General features: G+C 33.6%; 1 long non-coding RNA gene across 1 annotated transcript in view; it reads left to right on the top strand.

The window, feature by feature from the left end:
• Positions 1 to 16,521, top strand: part of LOC116665023 — a 165,240-nt gene extending 148,719 nt beyond the window's left edge. Inside the window, exon 3 of the long non-coding RNA XR_004321604.1 lies at positions 14,001 to 16,521. This is a non-coding gene — a long non-coding RNA (uncharacterized LOC116665023). The remainder of the gene's footprint in view (positions 1 to 14,000) is intronic.
• Positions 16,522 to 23,611: the final 7,090 nt, after the last annotated feature.

The following is a 23,611-nucleotide window of genomic DNA, read 5'->3' as shown; positions in this document are numbered from 1 at the left end:
AACTAAAAAAAATATAGAAACACAGCCACAAGCAAATAAACCAAAAAAAGAGAATTGAAGATATTTGTAAACACGATGACAAAAAGTTAATTTCCATCATAAACAAGGTACTATCACAAATAAAGAAATAATTTAATTGTTAGAAAAATGGGTGAATAATGGGAATAAATAAGTCACAGAAAAAGAAATATCTAGTAAACATACAAAAATATGTGACCATGGGAATGCATGAATGGTTTAGAAACTGCATTTAGAAACTCTATTGAAGTAACTTTATTAAAGGTTAAAGAGAATAACCCCACTGTCATCTCAATAGATATTGATAAAGTATTTTACAAAATTAACCTCTCATTTCTAATGAAAATATTCCAAAAATAAAAAATAGGAAGAAATAAAACCTACTAGTGATTCTATCTAAAACCTTCAGCAGGCAATAAATTGTGAATTATGAAAAATATTTCCAATAAATTCAGGGCCATTTAAAAGTGTACCACAAGATGGCAGGATATAAGATCAACATTTGAAAACCAAAAGCTCACCTAAAAAACAGCAGTAACTAATTCTAAAATGCAAACAAAATATAAATTCCTTAAAATGGTAACAAAATCTATAAAAATGTATAAACTGAATCAGAAATCTATAAAAATTCTATTAAGAAAATTATAAAAGAGACACTTAAGACATTAAAGGGCAAAATAGAAAAATCTATTCATGGTAATGAATAGTTGCTATGAATGAATATGGTAAAAATATAAGTTCTCAAATCAGTCTATAGATTTACTACAATTTCAATTAAAATTGTTCTAGAGATTTCTCATGGAACTTTGCAAACTTATTCTGAAATTCATATGTCAGTTTAGCAAGATCAACTAGCTTAACAAAGAAAGAGAGGAAATTGTTCTATCAATATCAAAAGTTCTTTTAAATCAAGAAAGTTTAAAAGTGAGATTTGAATGTCTCCAATACTACAATTAGATCCGTGTCTCACATCTTTTAGAACAATGATTTCCATGTATATTGAGCACATAAAAGGAAAAATATATTTAAAATATTGGCAGGATACAAAAGAAAATATTTATGATTTTAAGTTAGGGAAGGCCATCTTCTGTTCCAAAAAAAGGAAGAGACATGAAATAAAATATTTTAAATTCACATTTGAGAGTAAATTTCTGTATGATAAATGACATCATAAACAAATTTAAGAAAAAAAACTACAAAAAGAAAAAAGGCAAAACTGCACAACAGAAAAACAAGCTACAGACTGGGAAATTTTTTTTGTAATGCATATAACAAACAAAGGAATGGGACCAGAATGCACAAAGTTTCCTGTAGATTGAGATTTAGAAAAGGCATAGTATTCAAAATGATATATGGCAAAGGATGTGAAGAAAAAATTCATAGGAAATTCCAGTGGCCAATAAAAATGCAAATATTATCAATCTCTAGTAGAGAAAGACAAGTGACAAAAACAAAACACAAGTTTTATAACAACTAGTGTGTGTGAAGGTGTGGTGAAGTTGATACCTTCTATACTCCTTTGAGTATGCAAATTTAAAAAACTGTCTTGGAGGAAAATGTAGCAGCATGTATTTTTTTTTTTTTTCAAAAATGAAAAACAGACTAGATTTCCATTAATGGGAGAAGAACAACTGCGGAAGTTAATTCATTCAAGGCAGTTATGAAAAGCTTCCTCACTGCATGGCCAAATTGCCAAAAGTCAATGCACAGAATAATTAATTTGCCAAAATTTTTTTAATTCTAAAATTTACAACAATGTGTATTACACGGAACTTTTCAAGCAGTTGGATAGTGAACAAATTTTTATTTTTTTCTTGGCAGCATTATAAGGAATGTCCAGTTGTGCTTCAGTAACTTGCTATTACAGCAGAAGGATTTAGAACACAGAAAGAGAAATGCTGCCAGGGACAAAGAGAAGAGTCAGTAAACAAAACAGCCCAGACTGATGATACCAGCCATCTAGGTGAGTAAGAGGCAGAGAGAAGAGGAGATTGAAGGGCACATTTCAGAACATAACTCCTAGCTTCTAAAAAAACAGGAATATTTTAGATTCTAAATGTGTCTACTTGAATTTTGCAGAAATCTGCAAAAGCTGATTAAAGCCTAACTCTTAATATTGTTTTAAGTGTTCTATAAATAGTTAAAATTTAGAAAGTAAATATTGCAAATTTCTTATTTGACAAATTGATCATTTGGTGAAATGGTTTTCAATGAATCCTGGTGAATCGGTTAAATAAAGTGTGCCACATTCATATGGAATAATACATTGCAGTTCAAAAGAATGAGGTAGATCAGACAGAGTGATGTGATATTTTATTTATTAAGTAAAAACTACAGTAAACAAAATGATACATTTTGGCAGGTAAAAAGTGTTAGAAGGAGGTAACTTCAGATGATAATAACAATAACAATAACAATAACAACAACAACAACAACAACAACAACAATAATAATAATAAGGCTGTCCCTGGCAGAGGGGAGAGACTTTAGTCCAGGTCTTAAAAGTAAAACTTGTTAATATATTGCTTAGATAATTAATGATGAATTAAATTTATACTTATATACAACATGAAATTTAATTTATATTTCTCCTTCTTTTGGGGTTTAGGTTCAGGCTAAGAGCTCCACACTGAAGTCCGTGACTGATAAGGTTCCAAACATCCTAAAGCAAGTGGTTAGATAACAGGGCTTAAAAAGAGATAGTATAACAAGACTTGCGAACTTTGGCCCATTCCAATGCAGACTATACAGAGTTGAAAAACTCAAGACGCATTTAGGAAGGCAATGTCTATAAATAAATATTTTTTGTCTTAAACAGAAGTGTTGTGCACAATCCCCTCCATCTTTAGGGAATAAGCAAAGACTTCTCCTACACATAAATTAAAAGTGAGGGGGCTCTCTGGAATGTTTTACTGCCATGGGAATATGATGATCCAGAGAGTTCTGGGGAGAATGTGACCAGTGTCCCCTGGATTTGGGGAAACATCAATTCCTTTGCTTGACTGAAGAACCTGTAAAAGTTTTCCAGGGCGGCTGCTGTGATAGGCAAAATAATACTTGCCTCCCCAAAAGATGACTGTCCTAAACTCTGGAAATTTCCATGACAAAAGTGACTTTACAGATGTGTTTAACTAAAGGATCTTGAATGGGGAGATAACCCTGGAGAAATCACTTGGGTCCTTATGAGAGACCCGCAGGAGTGTCAGAGTGAGAGAAGATGATGTGACAGTGGAAGCAGCAGCTGGAATGATGTGCTTTCAAGATGGAAAAAGGGGCCACACGACAAAAAATGCAGGCAGCCTCTAGAAGCCGGAAAAGGCAAGGAAATGGATTCTCCACTAGAGCCTCCAGAAAGAATGCAGCCCTACTGACACCTTGCTTTTAGTCTATAAGGTATATTTTGAATTTCTGACTTCCAGAGCTGTAAGATAATATGTCTATTTTGTTTTAGCAAAAAAAAAAAAAAAAAAAAAAAAAAACAAAAAACCTGTGGCAGTTTGTTACAGCAGAAATTCTAATATAGCTATTGACCTCAAGTGATACTTGCAATGTTAAGTAACCCATGTATGTGTCCTGCTTTCCCTCCTCCCTGCCTAATCTGAGCAAGGAAGAGGCAGAAACAGAAGCAGGGCAGAAGATAGAGCAACAGGGACAATTATAACAAAAGAAAACAAGAACAAAACAAACAAAAGAAAGTGGTATGATATTGTTACCAAACTCAAATTGGCTGCTTAATACTCCAAAGATAGGTATTGTTTGGAAGGGGAAGATTGCTTTATTCAGGAGGCCAGCAACCTGGGGAGAAGGCAGACACATGTCCAAAAACCAACTACCAGGATTCTGCTCGACCATGAAAGTTTTTAAAGGGAGAATCATTTGGGGAGGGGGTCAGAGTCCTCATTATCTTTCACTGTGTGCAGAGGTTCTTCTGATTGGTTGTCAGTGAGGCAACAAGGCAGTGTTGCAGGAATCTTATGCTCAGCCTGAAGTTACCATCCTCCACCTGGGCGGGGGCCTTAGTTCCTGCAGAAGAGCTCAAAGGTATTGTTGTGTATATTCCTTGAGGAGGAGCCAGGACTTGGCTTTAACAGTGCACTATTGTTTCTTGACTGCCCCTCCTTTGTTTCTGTATTCCTTCCCTTCCCTGATTAGCAACTGTTTGAAACTGCCCTTTGGAACTCCGGGAAGGTCAAGGAGGCTGAATGAACCCTATTTCCTACAAACAAGAAACTGGGACATGGAAAGGATTTGTACCCGGGAGAGCCCCCACAGAGTCCTGCTCAAGTTTCAGTCAGAATGTTTGTGTTCCCACTACAAATTCATCTGTTAAAACCTAATCCCCAATGGGATGCTATTTGGAGGTAGGGCCTTTGGGAGGGTGTAAATTAAAAAATGGGATTAGTGTCCTTATTAAAGAGGCCCTAGAAAGGTCCCTTGCCCCTTCTAAAAGGGAACAGGACCCTATAGGCTGCCTCCCCCCCAGCCCCTTGCCTCTTGTTTACAGAAAAGCTGAAGTCTCCCAGGCCACCCTGAGTCATAGAAGAGCAGGCTCAAGCAGTTGATTAGAACAAGCCTGCAGGCATTGGGGGATGGCAAGAACTCTGACCACCTATCTCAATGATCTCAGTGATTAGCTGAGATTATTCCTTTATTTCCCTTTAAAACATTCATGGCTGAACAGAATCTTTGGAGTTTTTTTGTACTTTTGGCGGCGGGATGCTGGGTCCACCAGATTGCAGGCATTCTGATTAAAAGCAACTTTCCTTTTTGTTACCGAGGCTGTTGCCCCCAAGATCATACCCCTGTCCTTCCCTCGGCTAGAAACCAATTACTTTAAAAGTCTGAAGAGGCAGCTCAGAGAAGAAACAAGAACTGGTTAGAACCCATGGAGTGCAAGATGGAGGAGGATTTGACTTCCAGTAAAACTTGAGCCTCATTATATACTCACTGTAATGTATTAGCATGCTAAATGACATGCCCACCAGTGCCAAGACAGTTCATGGTTGCTATGACAACAATCAGAAACGCCTATACACGGAGGACTGAAAACCTTGAACAAGGACTGATTGGCTCCATCACACCTGGAAGGAGGACATGATGGCAGAAGCCTCCCGTAAAAGTCCACATGGCTCAACCCAGGGCTGGAGCTGTCTCTGCCGGCTGTTTGGCTGAGTGCTTCCCGCTTGAGCTCTTTCTTTCCCTGCTGAAGCACCTTTCTTTCCTTCTCCCTGCTTGAGTACTTTCCTTCCATTTCCCCTTCTGAGCAATAAAGCGGTCATTCACTTGTCCTTGTGCCTCTGCTGCATGAATTCTTTCACAACACGTGGCAAAAACGCACACTTTGGTGGGCTTCCTAATTTAAGCGGTCTCACTATCCCTAACACTTCCACCGTGTGAAGACACAACAAGAAGTCTGCAACCCAGAAAAAGATCATCAACTGGGCATGATGGCACTTTGATCTTGGACTTCCAGCCTCTTGGACTGTGAGAAATTAATTTCTGTTGTTTATAAGCTACCTAGTCTATGATATTTTTGTTATGGCATCCCAAACTGACAGGAAAGAAAAGAAAAAAAGAAAGAGAGAAAAAAGAGAAGAAAACAAGAAAATAGAAGCAAAGAGATCACTTCTATCTCCCCACTGCAGTTTCTCTAGTCTGTGTCAGTTCTGAGTTGAGGAAAAACAGAATTTTTTTGCTACAATGTCTAGTTCATTCAATACATACACATACATACATACATACATACACACACATATAGTTTGTTGGAGAATGAATCAGGTAAGGGAAAAAAGATTTTCACATTTTACTTCATAGAAGTAATCATTTTGAAATTAGTTTAAAAGTATTCTATTTTTAAATTATAGTATTTAAAGAAATATCTATTTAGATCTAGATGTAGATATTGGTGACATAAAAGAATAAGTTGCTTTGTTTTCCATTTCAATCACCAAGGGGCAGAGAAACCCACATGTATATGAGATGAGGTATGATAGAGATCAATAATTCAATTTAAGCAGGAAATGACAAATTCAGTTTTTAAAAATTATAACATACCTAGTATTCCCTTGTAATATTGGTCTGGATATGAATGAGGGTGATATGTTTCCCACCACTGAGGGAATAGTAATTTGAGTCATTTTTGTTTAGATATCCTAGGACAAGACCACAGAAACAGAATTGTTTAAATTTGAATTCAAATTCCAAATGGAAAATTGTGTGTGTGTGTGTGTGTGTGTGTGTGTGTGTGTGTTTGTGCGTGCATGCACGTGTGTGTTTAAATTCATTTCGCTGTCTTTATGTGACATTTCTTTAGACTTCAGGATGTTCCAGATGTCCACAAATCTTTCAGTTATCTAAATGCTTAAATTATGTATTATAGGCTACCAGAGAATAAGGCTGTTTAGAGCAAATCATTAATCCCGTAGTATGAACAGTAATTGCAAAAGGAAGAGACGTTGGAGGTCTGTACAGACTGAATATATGAAGGGAACTTCAGCAGAGTGAGGAACAGTATGAGCTAAGACCTAAGGGTGAAACAGTACAGCTGAAGATGTGCTGTGTGCTTATTATAAGGTGAAGAGAGCAGGTCGGCTGACTCCTTAATAACATCCCCTCACCCTACCCCAGCATAAATGTCATCGTCTAGATAAGTCATTGAATGGAGAGAACAAAGAATCCATCTTTGTCATTCACATTCATATTCATAGACTTCACACTTGGTTTGTTTGGTTTCACAGAAGAGAAATTCCTCTAGTTTGAAAAATCTTAACTTCCTAAGGCTGGGACACTCCTGTCTCCTCACAATATTAATCTTCTATAAAGCTTTATTTGTGGTTGTAGCCAGGTTTCTTTGTTTCCTGGCTGTCATAGAGAGGCTGAAATTTCAACAATCATTTTGTAAGAATTGCTTTGTCATGCTTGAATTGAATTGGCTCCTTGGAAGTTTTAGCTCAATGCCTATATGCTGAGGTGAAATGTGTTGGTTCTGTAATATGTCTAGTATCTGCTAGCTAAAGAACGAAAGACCTTCAGGGGATGAGAGCTTCTGAGAGAGAGGTGAGAGGATTTGTGCATGAAGACAGTGGGCTGCCATCCATCATGTGGGTGGGTGAGATTTCTCTTTATATTATTATAAAATATAGCAACAGTAAATATAGAGCAAATTGCCTTCTTCCAAAGTGAGATTTTGCTGCAGTTTCCTCCCAAGTTTTATGTTGTTTGAAGAACGTTCTTGACTTCCTTCTTTTGTAACTGCTTTGGGCTGTCCCCATGTCATGATCTGTGCCACTAAGAGGCATTCCATTTTCACAATTTAGTGGTATGTCTATCAAAAATAATGGACTAAATTCTCAGCAGTTAATTTATATTAAGTTTGAAGAAAGCATTTCAGTTTTCAATGATGTTAATAAAGACTTGTAGTTTGAGGGTAGAAAATTCTGTCACACAAAAAGATTTTACAATCTTTTGCCTAAACAATAATCTTTTTCAAAAGAATAGAAAACATTTTGAAAGAGCCCCAGTGTCTAAAATCTTTTTAATTTAAATTCTCTTAAATATAGCTCATAATTTAATGGGGTACTCTGTGGCAACTTTGTTCCAAGAAAATGATCATTCCTAAATATCATAACATTAAAGCATGAAATTAAAAATGTTCTATGACAACTTTATAATATATTGAGTACACAAATTGAGGTAATGATAGGTAGGTATTTTGTACTAATGGATTCATTATATTGATGCATGGTACGGTGAAACATAGTTTTCAGCTTTCCTTTTGCTAAATATTAGAAACTTCAGCTTTGGTAATTACAAAAGGATACATTGAAATGAAAGTTGTTGAGATGCTGCAAACTTCCTATGGCAATATCTTCACTCAAATAAACTCAGATGTTTCATTGAAATTCAATATGAGAATAGATGTTTTGTGGTTGTAAATATGAGAGAATCATAATTCAAATTCTGGCTTTGCCTCATAAACTTTCAGACTCAACTTCCTCACTGACTCAAATGAAGATTACAGTAGCTACCCCTCTGTGTTACCGTGAAAATTAAATAAATATTGTAAGAACTTAGCATAGTATTTAGCATTTAGTCACTGTGCAGTGGTGATTGCCATTAGTATTATAACCATTATTATTATTAATGTTCCAATGGGTTCAGAATTCCTATAGACTTTTTGTTTGTTATTTTTCATTTGAAGTGTGTTCATGTAATTCTGCTAGTTGTTGCTACATAGTTGTTGTTTCTGGCTTGTGCTGAGAGGTAAACGCTGTGCCAAGTTGGAGGGACACAATTAGTTAATTCAGAATTGTACACATAAAGGTCTAAGAGCCAACTAAATTATTTAGTTGGATAACTAAAGATATTTAGTGGGGAACTAGATATACCTAAGTGAGCCCCAAAACATAAGTGGTCTGGACTAGACTTTCGAATTTGAGAGGGGCCAGTACTGATTCTTGTGAACTGCCGTCACCCAGAGGCAGATCAGCTGATATGTTCAGGGTTCAGTTGCCCAATTTATAATTGATGTTCAATAAACATTTATTCAATGTACTTTGTTGTCACCTCTTCTCTTCCCATGGTGAGGTGCTGGGTAAGACTGAGAGCCAGACATACGGAACTTCTGTGGTATCAGATTGGTGAGCCTGTCCTTTTTGAAAACCTCACCTTACCCTGAAGTTTGCCTTAATCAAGGATTCGGAGGCTTGTGCCACAACCTACATATATGCACAAGCATTCCTGAGACCAAATATGGGTTAGTCAATTCACTTTTTTGTGTGTGTTTATTAAAGTCATAAACACTTCTAACAAATCACTTTGAATCTAAAGGGTAAAAAATTGGGATGAATATTATCTAAAATGAAATTACAAATTGTATGATGTAAAGAGAGCAAAATCAATCCTGAATTAATTCTATCAGTGAAATTGAATCAATGTAATCTTTTTATATGATGCCCTATGGTTTTTATCTTGATAACACTGGTAACTGCTAGGATTTTACAGAGAAAAGCCTCTTCAGAGCTGACTGCCTCATCCTGCTAAGATCTTCTTATGCCAGTCACAGCCACAGTTCCTTTCTTTGTGCACATTACAGTGGTAGAATGTGACATCTTAGATATTCAATAAAACCTGCAAATTTCCAACTTTGCAAAGCAGTCTAGGACACCTGCATATCACAGTAATATGAAAGTCATGATTTCCCCAACTCTAATTGTATTTTAATATAAGAAAATATTAGTTGATTAAATATGCTTAAATTTTAGGAACTCAACAACCAACAGTATTTTAAAGCACCTATGATGCTATGCCATTTACATTTCTAAGAATGTTAAGGAATAAGAAAGTCCTTACCCTTAAGCAACTGACAAAGAGAATTAAATAGAGAATTATTCACAGCAAAATATGTGATATTAGGTAGGGATGTTGAGCATGTTTGAAATTATTAGATAGGGACAAGTTTTGATAGAAATGTTTTAGCTTGTTATTTGGGGTTGAAATGAGAATAGAGAACATTAGAAAAGTGAAAGGTTAACTTTTCCTCTTCTAGGCATTTGTGCTATAAAAATGAAGGAACCAAAATGAAGAGTCTTGTGGTAGGGATGTGGTCTGTGAAGACTCCACTAACAGACTGTTCATAACAATGCCGTTTGAGACATTATAATAGCATTGTGTTAAATGAATTTATAAACTAGAAGATGTGATAGTAATTTATATTTTTGTCACATCTTGATACTAGTCATTTATCTTTCCCAGAGAGTCGTTTTGAAATTGAGGATCGGTACGTGACAGGCACTATGCTAGATTTTGAGGACATGAGAAAGGAATAAGAAATAGACCATGTTCTCAAAGAAATCCCTTCCAGTGCCATTTTCTTATTTTGGGCCACCGTCATCTTTCATTTGGACTTCCAAACTAACTTCCCCAGTCTCTCTCCCCATTCAATCAATCACCCATATGCTGTCAAGAATAGTTTTCTAAAGTACAAATCTAATTGAGTTACTGTTCTGCTTAAAATTCTTCAATGATTTCACATTGCATATTGGATAAAAACTAACTCCTTTGAAATGACAAGAACTTTCTTAACAGTTTGAATTTTTTTTCGTGGCCATGAATTATTTACTGTTTCCCAAATATACTTTATTCTTTTATGGCGCTGGATCAAGGAGAGTGCCTTAAATATATTTCACTGTTTTATATATATTTATATATATATAGTAAATTGGATTTATCTGCTTATTTATTTTCCTTATTTTGGAGATGATACATAGATTGAGGCATCATGGTTGTGGTTGGTAGTATGGACATCAGGGATATGTGATGATATAGGGACTTGACTGTCAAACTGAGCATTGAACTTTACTTTGCTAGCAATGTGGAGCTGATGAAGGTTAGATTTTTGTTCTACCATGTTTGTTTATGGTAATTTACTTAAAGGAGTGCTTGTAGGCTGTAGTATCAATTGATCCAAAGTTAGACTGAGGTGGAAGAACAATTTAGGAGCATATTGCAATAATCCAGACATAAGTGATTATATCCTGTATTGAGATGGGCTTATAAAAAAACATCTAAGACAACAAAACTTATGGTCATTCGCCTGGGAATCTAAATATAAGAAGTACACAAATAATAAAAGTGTTCAAATTATTTTAATACAACCAACCATAATAGTTTAAAAAAATATAGTGATAAGTGATTTGTCCTAATTTGATGTGATCCAATAGCCAAAAAACCAAAAAGTTGGTCTCCAAGCTCTCAAAGGTGAATAATCCATACAGTACAGATGGGAGATCCAAAACATAATAAACAGATTTTAAAAAGCCTCTCAGATTACTTCTTGATGTGAAAATCTAATAAATGTGATGGAACAAAGTTATTCACTTCTGAGAGGGAGATATTTCAGTATCTCTACTCTATAAGAAACCGAAAAAATTTAAAAAGAGAAGACATCTAAAGAACATTATATTTACACAAATCTTATTTTATTAATTAGTAGTCAAACCACTGTGACAGACTGTGAAAAGAAATATTTATGTTGTATTACTCTTGTGTAGTTTCTTTTGCCAATAGCTGGGATGACTATATAAAATATAAGTAGAAAAATGGAAGTGTTTTCCTGTAATTGTCAAAGACTGTGGCTTCATAATAGTTGAATTAAGTAAAACATTTAAAGAGGGTCAAATGAAATTCAGTATAAGTATCAGGCAGTTTCCCTTTTCTAGAATAGTATCATTTTATAGTTATTTGCAGCTTAAATTTGCAGGAAAGTCAGTCACTTTATGTTCCTAAACTTCTGGTCTCCTGTTCCCCTGATTTTTCAGTATTTTTCAAATACCTAATCCTGTATGCAGTTATTTAGGGGGTCACTCCTTTGGGTTGTATCTGTGAGTCTCTAGGAGCCAGTAACTTGGCTTTGTGGTCCTGTGTTTATGACATAGATGCTTCAAGTGAGGAGAGAGATTGACAGAACAGGAAAAAAAATTGAGAGTAAAGGGTAAATATGTGAAGAAAGGGTAGATATGAGGAACTATTTAATGAAGAAATATTTCATACATGAAATGTCAAGGGAGCCATGACATTATATTTACCTGTGGGTGTCTTTGTGACATCTCTTGAGATTTATTTTTTTAATAATCCATAGTTCCTTGGAAAAAAGTTCTATTATTATATTATGGAGTCTTGGTACCATGTCACATAAATGATGAACAGACCAAGTGGAATGTACATTTTTAGGAAATGACTCAGTACCCTATCAATCTTTGTTAATAAAGTGCCCATTATTTGAATGGATAGCAATGTTGAACCTGACTTTGTCATCATGAGTTTGTTATGGTGCCAACCACTATGTAGATCACAAGCTCAGGGTCATCAAATGAAGTCTTATGTTCTCAACTGGAGAGTTGTGTAGCCATATTATTTATCATAAAGATCCATTTACTATTTCACTGTCAAAAAAGTGAAATAATCTACAAATCTGATTTTTCTTCTCATATAACCCATCTCAAAAGAATAAAAAGAGCTGAATTAATAGAGATTTCTCAATTATTAAGAATTTACATGAAATTATTGTTTCAATAAAATACTCATAAAGTCTATTTAATTTAACTTAAATATTAAATAATATTTATATTTATATTATATTATAATGCAGGGAAAAGAGTGACTTACATACACAACACCCTGTTCTATTAAATGAGTCTTTTATTAGATACTATGTAAAATAATTCTTAATTAATGCTTAGTATGTGCTTCTCTGTGCAAAAATTAACTATAATAATAGGATTCTGTTTTATGATTTAAGTAGGAATAGGTTTCAATTTCAAATACTCAGCTTTTAGTCATAGGTGAAGAGACAGCACACACTAGATTTCACTGCTTATCAAAAATCAATAAGCTGGCCAGCCATAAGATGTTGTTACATAAACATTTTGTTTTTACTAAGTGTTTGGCAGATAGGGAGTGAATTTCTATTTTCTGTTTACTGGGTAACTCACTGCTTATGAGGATATGGAACTTGCAACTGATAATTTGAATTCTATTACAGAATTCAGGTAATAACGTAAATGTCCTATTTAATGTTCTGGAGGTTTGCAGTAAAATTTTACATCATCTTTATCAGAACATCTATAAATAGAGAGAAATAAGAAAACTCAATTATATGTGTAAGAGAATATAAAATTTAGGTATGTATGGGAGAGATGGCTGGATGCATTAACAACACCCATTCTTCCTATCTTCCATGGAATACATATTATAGCTAGACACAGACATCATGCTGAAGATTACATTCCTAGGCACTCTCGTAATTAGACGTGGCCAAGGGACTATTTCCTGGCCAATGAGACGTAAAAGGAAGTGATGTTTGCTACTTAGAATTATGAGTTTAAGAGAAAAGGAGCATGCTCTTCCTTTTCCTTCTCTGTTTCCAGTTTGTTGGAATATGGACATGGTGGTGGTAGTTGGAACAGCCATCTCAGAATATGAGATAGAAACTGAAGATGGCAAATCAGCAGACTAGCAGGGGCTGGAATTGCTTCCATGTGGACTGTTTTCAGGAGAGTTATATACATTTACACCTTGCTTGAACCCCTGTTATTTTTAACTTGTTCATAGTAGTTATACCACACTCTAAATAATACAACACATCTAAATTGTTTTAAGAAAATATCCAAATCTTGTTATTGATGAAAGAAAGAGTTTTAGAGTCTAAATTAACCAAAGGTGTCTGACTTGAGTGGAATATAAATCGACACCAAGCAAACAGAACTTTCTGTAATGATGGAAATATTCTCCACTATCCAATTCAGTAGCTACTAGCCATATGTAGATACTGAGCATTGGAACTATGAATAATCTTCCTGAAGACTTGAATTTTTAATTTTAGTACATTTTAATTAAATTTAAATAATCATGCATGATTAGTGGTTAACTTACCAGACTGCATAGTTATAATAATATATTTATTCATCATTTTGTCTGGTGACACAATTCATAAATCATGCCTCTTATCCTCCCTAATTAGAGGAATGATGCTGTTAAAAACATGTCAGAGAAAAAACCTAAAAGATGTACACTCACCAGGTAAATTACTGCAAGCCTACATTAGTTTTGCTTTTCTATAATTATTTATTAAATCTCAGTAAACTTGTAAAATGGTAAGATGTAATATTTTTCTGTTGGATCCTGGGAAGTAAAAGAAATGTAATTAAGAAAAAAATTTTGGTGTATTTTAAAACTTTTTATAATTCTCATATACTTTTATGTATTTATTTTTGAATTATAATTAACATAATATTATATTAGTTTCAAGTGTGCAGCAAGCCTACATTTCTTTAATTTTTATGTCTCAATAATTACTTAAAGTTTTTAAAATTCAAATTGTCATATGTGTGTGTCTGTGGAAATACGAAATAGGTGATTGTTTTCTTACATCTGCTATTTTTGTTGCCATGCATCAAACTGACTCCCATCTCTTATTTTTCCAGGAAGATGGAAAAGAAGAGATGCTGTGCAAGCTTAAGGCTAGGGCTTCTGTCCAGAAATTCTACTTTCTTACAATGGCTATTTACTCTGGCAAATCAACTTGTTTAAAGAATCCTCTTTCGTCCCTTTTCATAAAAATGAACAAAAGAGCCAAGCTGAAGTACACAGTTCCTTAGATCATTTTCCTTTGTGTCCTCAAGTAGTTCCTGTTGGCTTTTTGGAGTCCCAAGGAATCAAGCAGAAGACCCTGTTCTAAATAAGAAAAGTCTTATAAATTCTAAATTCCTCTTTTAAAAAATTTCTGCCCTCATGTCCCAGAGGATAGGGATGAGAAAGGGTTCTATCTGGTCCATGATGTATCTGTATTTATGATTCTTGATACAGCAAGGGTCACTTGAGGAAATTAGAAACAATAGGGGGTATAGGTGCCTGGTCAAAGACAAGGTTGCTGAATGATACCCATACAGAAACATCTTAGAATTAAGTACTTTTAAAATTCTTCAGTTTTACTCATGCAAAGCCTGGTTTTAATTTTACCCTTTTCAATTTATTGAGATTTCTATGAAAACATTAATTTGATCTAAATTGGAGGGTGCATATCAAAATAAATTTCCCCAGATCAAAATTAACCTACCCCTTTTTTCATATAATTTTCAGTTTTTAAGCATGTTTCTAATATACAGAAGGAGTCATAATGTTAATTCTTAATTTCACATTAGTAACATGATTTTATTGGGAGAAATAGATTGAAGGAAGAGAAGGGGCATTTATTGAATTCCTAAATCCTATCAAATCCTGTGTTTGGCTATTTATAGTTTTATTTCTGTTTATACATGTGATTATGTGCCACATACATTACTTTTTCCCAGTGCATAAGTGAAGAGACTGAGACTAATGCTGTGTGGTAGAAAAAAAATTATGTACTACTAGATTTCTCTTCTTCTTAATCTTGTGGTATTTTTATTTTATAATTGTCTTACCTTTTTTTACCTCTCCTTCTTTTTATTTATCTACTAAAATAAGTTTTACTTAAGTGCTTATACTTATAGCATAAACGATTCCAGTAGTCTAACTAGATTTACTGCCTCCAGAATCTGCTCTCCCACACCCTTTTGATTAATTTTTTAGTGCTAATCTTTTTTTATTGCAAAATAAAATAATAAAGTAATATCCATAGAAGTAAGTGTACAGAAAAAATGTGCATCTTGATTGATTACACAGAAAATCCTCATGTAACCAACACTGAGGTCTAGAAATAGATATTGCTACCCCTGCAAAAAACAAAAAACAAAAAAACCTACTTTTTGGTCACTCTCCCAGCTCCCACAAAAGATAAACACTTCCACATCTTTCCTGATAGTTCAACCATCTAAGCATAAATCCATAAACACCATAGTTCAAATTATTTTTAAATTTAATATGATTTGAATAAAATATGCATGTTTTCCATGAACTTCTTTACTCAAAATTATGATGTGAGATTTATCTACTGTTGCATAGCTGTAGTAGTCCATTATGTGTATATAGCAAAATATATGAATCCATTCTACAGTTAATGGATAGTTCGGATGTTTTCCACTCATGCCCTTAAAAACAGTACTGTAGACACACCTGTAAATGTCTCTTCATGCGTAACACATGCAATTCTGTTTGGTATATACCTGAGAGTTGGGTTGTTAGTTCATCTTGATATTTATATGATAAACTATAAAAGGTACTGCCATACAGTTTCCCAAACCATGCAAATTTGTCTACCCACATGCAGTTTATGCACCCTTTCATTGTTCCTCCTCCACTTGATTTTCTGGTCAGTAGTTTTAATTTTAGCTGTTGTGGTAAATTTGTGGTGATATTTCATTTTAGGTTAACTTTCATTCCTTCATTATTAATTAGAATGAGCACCTTCTTTGTGTGTTTATTGGCCATTTGGTTATCCTCTTTTTGGACTGCTTGCTAAGGTCCTGTGGTCATTTTTCCCATTATTGTCTTTTCCTCATTCATTCATAGAATTAAAAAAAAATCTGGATATGATTTTATTGTCAATTGTATGTGCTGCAGATTTACTGACCTAATCCAGGACTTGTCTATTAATGGTGTCTTGATGAACTGAAATTCTTAATTTTATATATTTCCCTTTATAATTAGTTCATCTTGTATCTTATTTAAGAAGTCTGACCTTAAGTTAATAAACAGAGCCTTCTTTCTATATTATCTCCTACTCATTTTATTGTTTGCCAATCGTAGATCAAAAATCCACCTAGATATTATTATTCTTTGTATGTATGACGTAAGGTAGCATTCAAATTTCACTTTTTCCCCGTGTCAATATCTGATGAGCTTTAGCACATGTTATAAAAAGACTACCCTTTTTCCATTGCTCTGCAGTGTTACTTTTGTTGAAACTCAAGTGTTCATAATATGCCTAAGTCTAGACTCTTTTCTAGTCATTGTTGGTTTGTCTATTTTTTAAATTGAGAGATAATGGACATGTAACATTGTGTTAGTCTTAAATATACAACATAATGATTATTTTTACATTGCAAAATAATGACCTCAATGAATTTTAGTTACTATCCATTACCACACATATTTATAATTTTTCGTCTTGTGATGAGAACTTTTAAGATCTACTCTTTTAACAACTTTCAAATGTACAATACAGTGTTATTAACTATAGTTACCATACTGTATGTTATATTGCCAGGACTGTTTGTCTATTCTTAAGCTTCTTTCTCCCTTAATTACTATAGACATATATCTTACTATCTTACAGCACAAGACCTCTAACTGTTCTTCTTGAGTATCCTTGGTCTTATGAATTTTCATATAAGAATTTGTCACTTTTCACAAAATTCTGTATTTTCAGTGGGATTCCATGAATCTGTAGCGCAATGTAGGGAGGAATGACATTCTTTCATTAACGAGTGTTTCAATCCTGAAATTCTTACAGCTTTCCTTTAGGAACGCTCCCATTAATGTGCACTAATGATGCTTTATAGTTTTCTTCCACATGTTCTTCCACATTTTTTGTTAATTGTATTTCTAGATATTGGATTTTATGGGTTTTGTATAAGATATTTAATTTTAAATTTCATTTCCTAATTCTTGTAGCTGATCTATGGAAATGCAGGTTTTTAATATTGAATTTATATCTAGCAGTTTTGCTAGACAGCTTTATTAGTCTAATAACTTATCTGCAGACACCTTTACATTTTATTCTTTGATAATGATATAACCTATAAATTATCATAGTTTCTCCAATTGTTACGTTTTTCCCCATCTTTTATCATTGTTTAAGACTTCTAGTGCAAAGCTGCATAAAGAGGTGTTAAGAATATCTATATTTTGTTACTGTTGTTAGAGACAAAACTTTCAACATGTCATCAACATGTATGATAATTTTTATAATGCTTCTTCTATTGAATTATCCTTTTTAAGTTAAAAACTCACCTTCTGTAACAAGTTGCTAAAAGTTCTTTTATCAAGAATGTGTAGTGACTTTTATTAAATATTTTTTATTTTGCATCAGTTGAAATGACCACATTTCATTAATGTAATAATTGTATTGATATTCAAATCCTAAACAAACCGTATATCCCTAAAATTAAGCAATACTGGCTATATTTTTTGTTAATATTCTTTTTAGGACTTTTAAGAATCTAGGATCCTGAATAAGAGTTGCCAGTATTGTTCTATTTTCATACTATCCTCAACAGAATTTGATATCACTGTTAGTATTTGCTATCCTAAAGTTTGTGCAGAGTGGTAAACTTTCTTTTTCTCTCATTTGGAAGATACTGTTTATGATTAGAATTAGTTCTTTCTTAAAAGTTTTTCATAATTCATTGATGATGTCATTAAGTTCTGGAGTTTCATTTTCTAAGAAAAAGCACTTTCTTTTAATCTACATTATTATTCAGGTTTTTATTTTTGATTGTTTGCCAGTTCACTATTTTTTAAGCTTTTCTTCTGGACTGTAGGGGTGGGGAGTGGGCAATGGATGAAACCGATGAGGACTATACTAAATGTTTGCAATGAGTGATGTTCTATACCTGATATTGGATGATGAGTTATGGGAGGTAGCCTTTTCATATTTTACATATAAGAAACATATCTTTGTACACCAAAATATAACATATTTTAGAAAATTTTTAAAATGTGGTAGTGATATCTATCATTCAAGGTTGAGGAAAATGCTACTTAAGCATTCTTTTTTTTCATTCCTCACTTACATGTATTTAACATAAAAATTTCAGTTGCTGACATTTTAAGTTGCTACATTCAGATCTTTTTGAAAGTGCAGCTCCTTTCCTTGTACTTTCCTTCTTATTTTGTCTGGTTCCGCCTGAAATGAACTGCTGGAATTTAAATTGATGGCAAATGTGCTTCACTCTACAAAGGTAGAAGCCATCAATCTTCATTATATCAAACAGCCTCTGCTGTCTTGTCATCTGTCTTTTCCAAGTGGACATCGGTTAACCAAGACACAGATATACTGTAAGGTCATTGATAATGTTTGTCATCAATTTGATTTATAATTTTAAATAGATGAAGTGTACCTTGAAAACTAAGCATTGATTTAAATAAATCAGATCTGCCTGTGAGCTTATAAAAATATAGCAAAGATCTACACATTAAATTCTGTGTGACTGGGCCATTACAATGCTGTCTAGATGTACTACTCCAAATTGAACAACTTAGCTTACACACCCCAGCTTCCTGAATTCATTTTCAACAACACTTCATTTTTTGTTCAAATACCTAAAATTGGAAGCTTCTTTCTGCTTGAGCTAAACTTAATATGTGAACAGATTCAGCCTGAGTAACATTCACATACAACTAAGGGTTTAACTCTTTAGTCAGCCCAGGTTTACAAATAGAGTTTTGGTGAGATACTGTGTTAATGCAAAATCATCTTCTTCTGATATAAATCAATCAATCAATCAATCAATCAATCAATCAATCAATCAGTCTGGGTGTTCAGTAGCAAGGAAAATTGAGCAGTTTATGGTAGCTTAATGAAGGTTCAAATCCAGATAGAAATATGAAGGATTCTCTCAATGAAATGATGGAAAGCATGCCTTATCTTAACTCTAGGAGGGCACCAAAGTTTGAATGAATTATTTGACCATGAATAGAGTTATTATGCAAAGATAAGTATCATAATAGTCTGAGAGATTTCTCCTTACAATTACTTCTGCATATTACATTCCTTTTTTAATTTTTATGAAATATTTTAAGTACACTTAAAATAGCATACTAAGTATATTCCCAAGAGCTTACCTTCTAGCTTAAGAAATAATGCTACTAATATAGTTAAAATCTGCTTTATACTATTTCTCAATTACAGTCTCCTCTCTTTTATTTTCTGGAGGTAACCACTATCCTAAATATTAGGTTTATCATTCCTGTGAATATTTTTTCCCTACTTCATTAATTTTCACTTTACATCTATTCTTCTCTTGATAAATAGCTAGGAATATCACTTTCTTATTGTCACAAAAATTCCACAATATATATGATCGTACATGCCTCCTTGATCTTAAAAAATTGAAATACAAAGGAATGGAGTGAAATGGCAAGGAAGAAGAGAATAAAGAAAATATCCAATTGTATCACACATAGCAAAGATACTGTTTTATGGAACTGCTTTCTCAAAAAACTATGTGTATGCAGAATTGCAATATAAAAATTATTTTTTACCATAAAAGATGGTTAATTTTTTTTGTACTGCTCTAATGTAACTGAATAGATATTGAATTCTTGATTATTAGGGTACTGGCATCTTTAAAGTAGTGTGTATTCCAAATTCCTCTCCAGAATGTGGTGTCAATTAAACCCCTGCAGCAATGAGGGAAAAGTCTTGTTTCTTGCCTACCAGACTTTTTATTGTTTCTCATAGCTTTAATTTGGATTGTCCTCACAGATGATGAGGCAGATTATCTGTTCAAATACCTATTAATTTTATTTTCCTTTTCAGTGAATTGCCCATTCATAGTCTTTGCTACCACTCTCTATTTTTCTAAACTATTTGCGGTTTGTTTTCTTATTATTGTACTGTGGGAGTTCTTTGTATGTCCTTGATCCTTGACCCTCTGATGTACACCTGGTTAGAAATTACTTTCTTACAGTCAATGATTTGCTTTTTCACTTTGTGATAAACAGAGATTCATTTTTCAATATATTTGACTTAATTGAAAGCCACCACTTTTGTTTCTATCTTTAAAAAATATTGTTTAAAAATCCCTTGTTACACTGTATTTTCGAGTTATGCTCTTCTATTTTGTTTTATAGTGTTTTAATTTTTCATTCGTGTTTTAGCAACCATGAAATTTATTTTTAGTGTAAGATGTATATCCAAGTTAATTGCTTTCATTGAATTACAATTTATCTCAGCACATTTATTAAATAGATCATTTTCTCCAGTAATTATGTTATTACTAAAATATAGGATAACTGTGTTATTAAAACAATTTTAATAATTACTGCTAGTCATTAAAATCAATCTTCTGACTCTGTTCTTCCATAATTATTTGCTAATTTTGAACATTTGCTTTTTGATACTATTTTAAGAGTTAGCTTATCTATTAAAAACCCCTTTGAAGAGTTTGATAGGAATTGCTTTGAATTTATAGATTTACTTTGATGTAATTAATTTTAATAACATTTTAATTTTAGAATAGTTTTAGGTTTACAGAAAATTTCAAAGATAGTAGAGAGAATTCCCATATAGCTTATATCCAGTTTTCCCTTCTATTAACAGCTTACATTAATATGTACATTGTCAGAATCAATGAATCAATATTGATATGTTATTATATACTGTAACCATATTTTATTCAGATTTCCTTCATTTTTATCTAATCTCCTTTTTCTATTCCAGGGCCCCATCCAGGATACTAGATTACATTCAGTTGTCACATCTCCTTAGCCTCTTCCTATGTGACAATTTCTCATATTTTTCTTGTTTTTGATAACCTTGAGGGTTTTGAGGTGTTTTGGTGAATCTATAATGAGAGATAACAGTAATGGTGAGTGACATTATGCATTTGTCAAAATCCATAGAATTTTATATCACAAAGTAAGTTTTAATATATGCAAAAAAAATTTTAATGCATTTAGGAGGTTGAGAGAACCCAGGATGAAATGTAGAATGTGATAAGAAAATCTAACTATATTACAAATGTATGAAACAACCTAGCAGAAGGGAATGGGGGAAAAGATGCTGAACTAAGTAATTTTGGAAATGAGAAGAGTTCGTAACAATAAAGGGAAAAGTAAGAGTACATAAACTCTGTACACTAGTTGATAAAATTGTTTACCACAGAGGTACATTTAATAATTCTGAAAGTACTGTATATATATATATTGCAGTTAACCTATTAAATAAATAGATGGTGGATGGGAAGAGGCAGGATTTTCATTGTTGGATTAGGAGGTTACAGATAAGAACGAAGAAGTTGTTAGAAATATTCATAATCCATATAGTGATGGATTAATGTTGGAGGGATCAGTATGAACTTCTGTTTAGGTTAATGCAGATATAGATGGATAAATAGGGAAACATTTATAGATACGTGTATAAACATACACATATATTTCCTTTGTCTAGCAACTAAGAAGCTTAAAAGCAGTGATACTCCAGTTACAATGAGTACACGTAGCACTCAGATATCAGTTTTTAATACTATTCTCTAATAAAAGGAATCGGGGCTCCTTGGAAAATGTCTAGTTCTAAGAAATGGGCAGGGAATACACAAGATGAACTTGTAGCATCATGTAGTGCCAGAAAGTAAGGTAAGCATATTTGTGCCCCTCTCCACACCACACACACAAACACACGTACACACACACATTAAGGGAAAATGTCAAAGGGACTAAAGAGCTAAATGAAAGGGCCCCCAACAGCCAAAGCTGAAATAACTTGAGCAACAAAAAAAAAATGGTAATGGATTAGAATCCAAAGTATAAAATAAAATAAATGTCCACGAGACCATAGTGATATAAATGATTGAATAAATAAGTAAATGATGAAAGCAGGTAAATCTTCCATGCAGAATAACTCCATATAGTTTATGTAGCTATTCTGCCCTCAAGAAGTGAAGCAAAACTCTCTGCTCCTTACCTTGTGCTGAACAGAATGACTTCTTTCCAAAGAATACAGTGTGGAAAGGGAAAAAAAGGGTAACTTTACAGTGAAGAAGCCTGACAAAGACCACTTCACCCTGGAGATCAGATCAATGTCCACAGTGATAAACCATGTTTATAAAATGTACCCTTGATATGATGTGATGAGAATGCAATGTTCTAGACTTTATCTTTGTGGTCTTCTGCCCCAAATTCCACCCCTTTAGTGATTAAAACATCAGAGAAATCCCAACTGAGGGACATTCTAGAAAATGCCTGACCAACACTTCTCAAAACTCTCAAAGTCATTACAAACAAGGAAAATCTGAGAAACTGTCACATCAAGAGAAGCCTAAGGAGATATAAATATTTATGCAGTACCCTGGATGAGATCCTGAAATAGAAAATAGAAAATGGAGATTAGGTAAAAATGAAAGAAATAGTGGTTACAGTAGATGATACTATATCAACTTCCATACCTCTGTGTGTATGTGAGATTATGGACTACAGACTATGTATAAAATATAATGCTATTAACATACCATAAGAAATATGGTATATATTAGAGAGAGAAGAGAGTGGACAGGGAAGAGGAGGGAATCTGTAGTTCTTGTATGCTCCTCAAGTTTTTTTTTTCCTCTCAAATTGGATTAAGGCTCTATGAAAGATTCATACTGTATTGAAAAAAAATCATCTGATGTATAATTAAGGACTCATAAACTTACTCTTTTTCTTTCATTTTAGAGGCTCTTGGGGATGAAGAGTCAGGTGTTTCACATATTTAAATCAGATGAACACATTTAAGAATTTCATTGAACCTGATACCTCACTATACTTAAGAAAGGCTAAAGGTGGTACACAAGGGCCTTCTTCCTAGGGACACAGTGGATGCCTACAGTCCCTGAAAGCCAGTGATTGAGTGCATCCTGCAACATTCCAAGGGGTCCACAGGCTGAAACAGGATAAACGATAATAGACTAAACTCTTTCCTTGTTCAGGGTCTCCTTCATTTTTATAGCCATTGTATACAATATACTTTGTATAATATTTTCTGATAGAGACGCATACAACGCATATGCTTCAAAAACACAGTAAAATAATGTTTACTTGTTATTTGGGTTCTGGGCTCAACTTCCGTGTGTCCAAGGAAGTGGTTTCCCCATACCAGCAACCAATGCTCTAGACGCTAGCTGGATATCCTACAACTCAGCTCAGTTCTAACACTATCCAGTAATGGCATCAAATTCCACAGGTAAAGGGCTCAGTCCCACAAGGTTGCCCTCCACTTCAGAGGACAATTGTAAACCCAGATGGCTACCTGTGCTTCTGAATGACTGGGTATAAATCAGAATTCCCATGACCCCCTCCTTGGGTTCAGTTATTTTGTTAGAGCAGCTCACAGAACTCAGGAAACTCATTTACTCACTAGATTATTGATTTAGTAGAAAGAATATTAAAAGATACGAATCAATAGCCTGAAGAAGAG

Source organism: Camelus ferus, chromosome 7 (assembly GCF_009834535.1).
Source record: "Camelus ferus isolate YT-003-E chromosome 7, BCGSAC_Cfer_1.0, whole genome shotgun sequence".
In the NCBI taxonomy this organism is placed as follows: Eukaryota; Metazoa; Chordata; class Mammalia; order Artiodactyla; family Camelidae; genus Camelus; species Camelus ferus.
Note: the sequence above shows the minus strand (reverse complement) of the source record. Positions and strands in the feature narration are given on the sequence as shown.